Genomic DNA, 6,000 nt, shown 5'->3' on the forward strand with positions numbered 1-6,000 from the left:
AATATTGCAAAGTAAATCTATGGAAAAAGAATGGCTTGGTTGATGCTTTTTGAGCGCGCTGTAGATAACGACGCAACTTCAAAAATTTTAAAATTCAAGATAGCAATCTCAATATAGCGAGCTAAAATATCAACAATCGGGGTAAGTTATATTTCTTTTCGTAAATTAATGAAGTTGAGTCTATGAATAGCTTGAATTTCAAAAAAGTGATTTCGAATTCGTGATCAGCGACGCCAAAAACCTTCGGATACCAATTTTCATGGAAATCCAGGAAGTTTTAAAATTGTCGTCCACCGTATTGGATTCATCATCTTGAATTTTCAAAAACTGATTTCAAATTTGTAATTAGCGACCCCAAAAATCGCCAGATATCGATTGAACGAAGGAGAAGCAGCACACATTAAGGAAAAAGAAAAAGGTTATGTAGAAAAATTTGTAACTTAAAGAGTTAAAGGAATCAATTATGAAATAGATACAGATGATATGGAATAAAAGCTTATTTCTTCTATAAAACGCTGCATCCTGACGGTAATTGCTGAAAATTGATACAGTTGTTATAAAATTCGCCATGTGTAACGCTGAACGTCAGGTGTGTGTATATGTGTATGTGAAAGAAACATGGAAATCTAAAAGATTTTCATTTCGCTTAAAATTAAACATTGTGGTAATGAAATTGTGATCTTACTTTAGAAGATGCTGAAGTAGACGACGAACTCCAAAAATGTCGAAAACGTAGAGATGGTCGTCACTAGCATAATGATGATATCTTTCATATTTCTTGTACATATGGATTTTATGTAAATGTATGCTGCTTTAGCATATATTTAGCGGAAAACTTAACCGCGAGTATATAGAAATTTTCTTGTAAACTTCTCCGATATTTTAAAACTTCTAAATTTTGATATAAAAGTATAGTAATGTTTTTTGAAAATTTTCAGTGGAACAAACTTGCGCATTTAGTATATATAATCTGCAAATTTTTTCTATTAGATGAATATTTCTTTTAAGTGATAGCGTCAGACAGACTGATTTACAATCGGAATTTCAACTTCGATATTTTTTATCGTTTATTGTCATATATTAAGCAATATTTTAATTCATTCTGGCACGTATTGTGAGAATTCTCTTTTCCTTTTTGGGATGATAATAAGTGATGTTCAATTAAGAAGTCGTTGTTCCCACATAAATTGATTAGGTATGAGTGGTGTTTAGGATTTGACTTGTTCGGATTCGAGACCTCTCGGCGCTTTCGCTACTTTTTCTGCTCGCTTACTTTTTCTGCACGTGACGATGCAACAACAATCTTCGCTTCTTGTTCGCTCCGCGACTCGATCTGCCTCTACGACCTTGTGTCTCCATAACTCTGCGATCTCGCGTCTCCGAACTCAACACTCTACTGCTCTACTCTCTTTTTCCACGCTTTATATCGCCGCCACCGTTTTATCTCGAATCATGTGATATCAGTACGATATCAACATGATTACATCGATAAATATGGGAGATTAATATAAGAAATAAAATAATATAAACAAAGATATAAATGTCGTTACATTACAAACGTTAAATTCCTAAATTTTAAGATACCACAGTATTGTTATTGTGTAAGAACATTTGTAATTCTGTGTAGCCAATACAACGTATATTTTATAGAAAAAAGTCAGTATTCTATCGGTAAAGAATTGTACTCCAATATAGTTTTAAGATAAGTTAACTATAAATGTTTATGCATTAACTATAAATGTTTATGCTCTTAATACAATTGCATTAACTCTGAAAAATAAAGCACATTTTTTGCATATTTTGATAAAGCTGGAGTTTGAACATTAGAATAGTTATCGTTTTCGCTTATTTAAAATCTGTAAAAGTGCTAATAAAAATCGTAAATGCTAATAAAATTTTGTTATTTTGCTATAACATTTAATAAATTGAATAAGTCAGATTAGGAGATTTTGATTTTGTGTGATCATTTATGCTTCACACCGTCATATTTTTTCATATAAACATGTGAAAAAATATCTCGAATAAAACTAAGTTGTTTTCTTTCATAGAAAACAATTTCTTTCAAAAAATATAATTTTGTATAGCAGTTCCTACTCAAAATCTTAAAGTTAATCCATTGACGCAAACGAGGTTTAGATAGTATAATCTTTACTTCATTTTAAAAGCACTTCATATAATTTGAAACGTGAATCTTTAAAATCAATGAAATAGTTTCCGAGATAACGATCTGTAAAGAGTTATATGGGCTACCTTGCATATTATATTTAATGTAATGAACTGGAGGGAATATATGATAAAAAGTGAAGCGAAACGTTCCACTATAACTTGCTGATAATTTAAAACTAAAAATCAGGTGAAGTCGAAAATGATGCTTATGTGTCAGATTAGGATTAATAATGTTTTAGCGTTCAATTGTTTAATAATAGATAGTAATGTTTAGGAACGTTCGATTGTTATTTTCATAATTTTTTTAATAATGTGGAATACTTTTATTTATCATGCAAGACGTGTTGATAATAGGTCCGTTCTTCTTCGCTGCACTGCTAAATTGGTGCAATAAGTTAGAATGAGACAAATATACCTTTCTTACTCATTCCATCAATTCAGCAATGCAGCTATAAATAACAGACTAATAGTGAACTATTACAAAGGTAGCGTCATTTCCAACTTTTGCTAACAGTGTGTATTGTTAACAAATCAAATGTATGATTTGTTGGATTAACTGAGCAGTAGCATCTATCTTCATTATAGCAGTGTTGCTTAGAGCAGCAAATTGAAAGTACAAATTCTTTATTCCCCAGAACGGAGTAATTTATTGTTTCATATTAACAAACCGTTTGGATATGTTAAATTAGTAAAATTTTTTTTCTAAGTGTAATATCACATAAATTTTTCGGGAAATAAATTAGTATATCATTGCAAACTAATAACCTAAAGAATTTTCTTTATTATAATATTTCCTATCTTTCTAACCTTACAACTTTCTCATTTTCTACTTTTTTGTTAGAATTTAAGGTACAATGAAATTTTATACATTCTTTTATTGGGCTTCATAGAAGTAACATATTTCTCGATGTCTCTACACTATTAGAAACTTGAAGTACGCAATTTACATTGTAACAATATTTATTTGAGTAAAAGTAGTTCCATAATCGTTTTCATTACTCTATATCTTTTAGTGTTTTCCTTGTATTGCGCTAATCTTTTTTAGTTTGATCAGTGGGACTGATATTATTATCTATTATTATTTATCCATCGTAAAAAGCAACCGCAGATTAATTATCGCAAGACGTTTGGTGGAAAATCGAGGATATTTCGACGTGACGCGCGATCGCTATCGTTAAAGTCAATTCCCTCGACCCCCGACCTCCCAGTGGATAAGAAGAGAACGCCAGGATATATCCATTCCGATTCGGCGACTTCGTTCTTCGTAATAATCGGATCGGCGACAATATCGTGACGGGAAGACAGCCGCGGTGGCAATAGCGAAAGCACTTTGGGAAGCCAAGTGTCAAGCGGGTTGATCCCGGAGCGTTCTTGCGGGAAATATTATATACCGCGACGCCCGCGATAGAACGTCGAGACGCTGGAGTGGTGGCAAGAGAGAGAGAGAAAAAAAGAAAGGAGCTGTGGCGCGTCGGGGAGAAATACCGGGCGGAGAAAAATCGGAAAAACTTTGGCGCGCGTCGCAGTAAACAACGCTATCCGAGCGATATCGAAATCCGCCCAGTTATCGCTTTCCACGGCCGTCACCATATCGCGCGCCGTTTCTTCCTTCTCTCCTATCCGTCACACAGCTATATATATACCACATCCCTTCGCGCGAACCGAGAAGATATCACGCGTCGGCGTTACCACCGTCGGGATTACCCCCGCGACCTCGTGGGTCGCGCCTCGGGTCACTAGGAATATCGTCGCGCGAGGACAAACACCATCGCGCTTGTGAATAACGAAAGCCGCCGTCAATCTTTAACGAGGGCTTCGATCAAGCGCGTGCGCGCGCGTGAGAGAGAGATATATATATATATATATCTTCGCCAGCGAGCCGAACATCGACGCAATAATGCAGCCCCCATTGTTGCGCTCGGATTAGACGACGCTCGTGGACCGAAGGGCGTCCAGGAACTGGTTCGCCCGGCAAATGGCTTTGTACGGGTTCGAAGCCGGCCCGTCTGGCTGCCTGCCTGCCTGCTTGCCTCTCGTCCTTTAATCGGTAAGCAGACAGGGCAGTGCGTAAATTCGGTCGGACGGGCGGATGTCCCAGCAATTGCTTCCAGAACGATCTTCGCCGTGCGGCGCGCGCACACGCTTGGCTTCTTGAATAATTTCATATCGGACGCCGGATATCCGAGTATTATGCCGTATTAGCAGGGTACTCGTATAGCAGCGCGGGCGTATTTCTTGCGCTCGTATATCTTCGCGTATGTGCGAGAGCGTAAACGTGGACCGGCCAGCCAGCCGTTCCATCTCCGACTACGTGACGACGTCATGAAATAATCGTCAAGCCTCGCGTGTTCTTCGCCAAGCACCGTCGAAAATTAGCGAAGGGAAATTGGTTGCCTTCGCCGACGCGAATATATCCGACGCCGCACGTAATATACGTGACTATGAGATCAACATTGTGAGTGGTGTCAGTTAGACGGCTTCTGTGCAAAATTAACCGAGCGCCAGTGCTAACTATTTTGATATTGGCGAATCTCGGTTAACACACACACACACATACACACGAGGCTCTAGTGTGTACGCTGCCTTCAAACATGGATTTTCCCGCGCAGAGCTCTGTGGCGGATTTCACGTGGAGCTTCCGCTAATTGTTACGTATAAGCTTAAATATATAACGCAACGAACTCCTGCGTCCGACCTGACGACTGCTTGTCGTCGACAAAAAAAGGTGGGATATAAATCAGAGATCGTAGCCTCGTTTCACGTGGCTTGTTCGAATAACAATTTGGCATTGTGGCGACGAAAGTAGTGATACGCGTAACGATCGCTCGATATGAGTTATCGACACGAAACCGTCGTCCGTGCCGCTCCGATTTGCTTAAGATAGAATGGCTAATTGCGAACACGTATACGCCACACAAGTCACAACGCGGACGCGACTTCTCAAGAACGTGACCACACGAGAGTTCGTGCGGAGTTCTCGTTCGTGCACCGTGCCGAACTCTCTGGCTCTGGCGCGGAGCAAAGTAGATAATAAACCGATAGCGCGGTTAAGACACTGCGAATACGCGAACACGGGGTGGAATTTCCAGAGTGCGGCGCGCAATTCGAGAGAAGTCGTGACGATGGCGTTTTATATCGTTTGCCCCGGCCGGATACCGTTCCCCATGGACGCGAATATTCGTCTTATTTGTCACGGGATATTCATCGAGCCGAGCGCCCGGGTCGCGAATGTGAGAACGTCGCCGTAAAAGACTGAAATCCGGTTCGATTCGCGGATATTCTCGCGTCGACGCGAGCGAGTGAAAATCTCGAAAGAATCGTGGAGAAAAGTGGTTATGCATAGCGGACGAAGAACTTTTTCACGGTATATAAAGTGCGCGGCGGTGCAAAATGCAAACACGGTATTTTCTCGCCTTGACCTACTCGCGGATTCATACGTTGCACCGAAGAAAATCGAGAATTCAGGCGCAATAGAAGAACGCGTCAAAGGGTGAATCGACATCGTGGAGTTTCGGCGCGCGTACGACTGACACATTGGTAGAAATTAGAGATGAGACATCGATAAGAAATAATTAATTATGACTCTAGTAACTTAATTGGAGCGCACCGATTATCGGTAGACCGATATATCGAGCGAAATAATCGATTCTAGTAAGAATCGGATACACTATCGCTGCATTTTGTTAAACATATGTGTGCTTATACATTTATAGCTTACGTGAGCACGAGTACAGACTACTGATCGAAATAATACATCTTAACACACACACACACACACACACACACACACACACACACACACACACACACACACACACACACACAAAAAGAGAG

At 39.5% G+C, this 6,000-nt stretch overlaps 1 protein-coding gene across 8 annotated transcripts in view; it reads right to left on the reverse strand.

Moving 5' to 3' along the window:
* Positions 1 to 6,000, reverse strand: part of LOC116842028 — a 633,651-nt gene that overhangs the window by 354,628 nt on the left and 273,023 nt on the right. For 2 of the 8 annotated variants that reach the window (XM_032810716.1, XM_032810724.1), the window contains exon 1: positions 1,274 to 5,931. The exons of 5 other annotated variants lie outside the window; for them this stretch is intronic. The gene's annotated coding sequence lies outside the window, so the exon portion shown is untranslated. Of the gene's footprint in view, positions 1 to 685; positions 5,932 to 6,000 lie in introns of those variants that run through there. One more of the 8 variants, XM_032810707.1, reaches the window with a different exon arrangement.

The sequence above is a fragment of the Odontomachus brunneus genome, unplaced genomic scaffold (assembly GCF_010583005.1).
Source record: "Odontomachus brunneus isolate Ranch 3 - 2012 unplaced genomic scaffold, Obru_v1 Obru_scaffold_002, whole genome shotgun sequence".
Lineage (NCBI taxonomy): Eukaryota > Metazoa > Arthropoda > Insecta > Hymenoptera > Formicidae > Odontomachus > Odontomachus brunneus.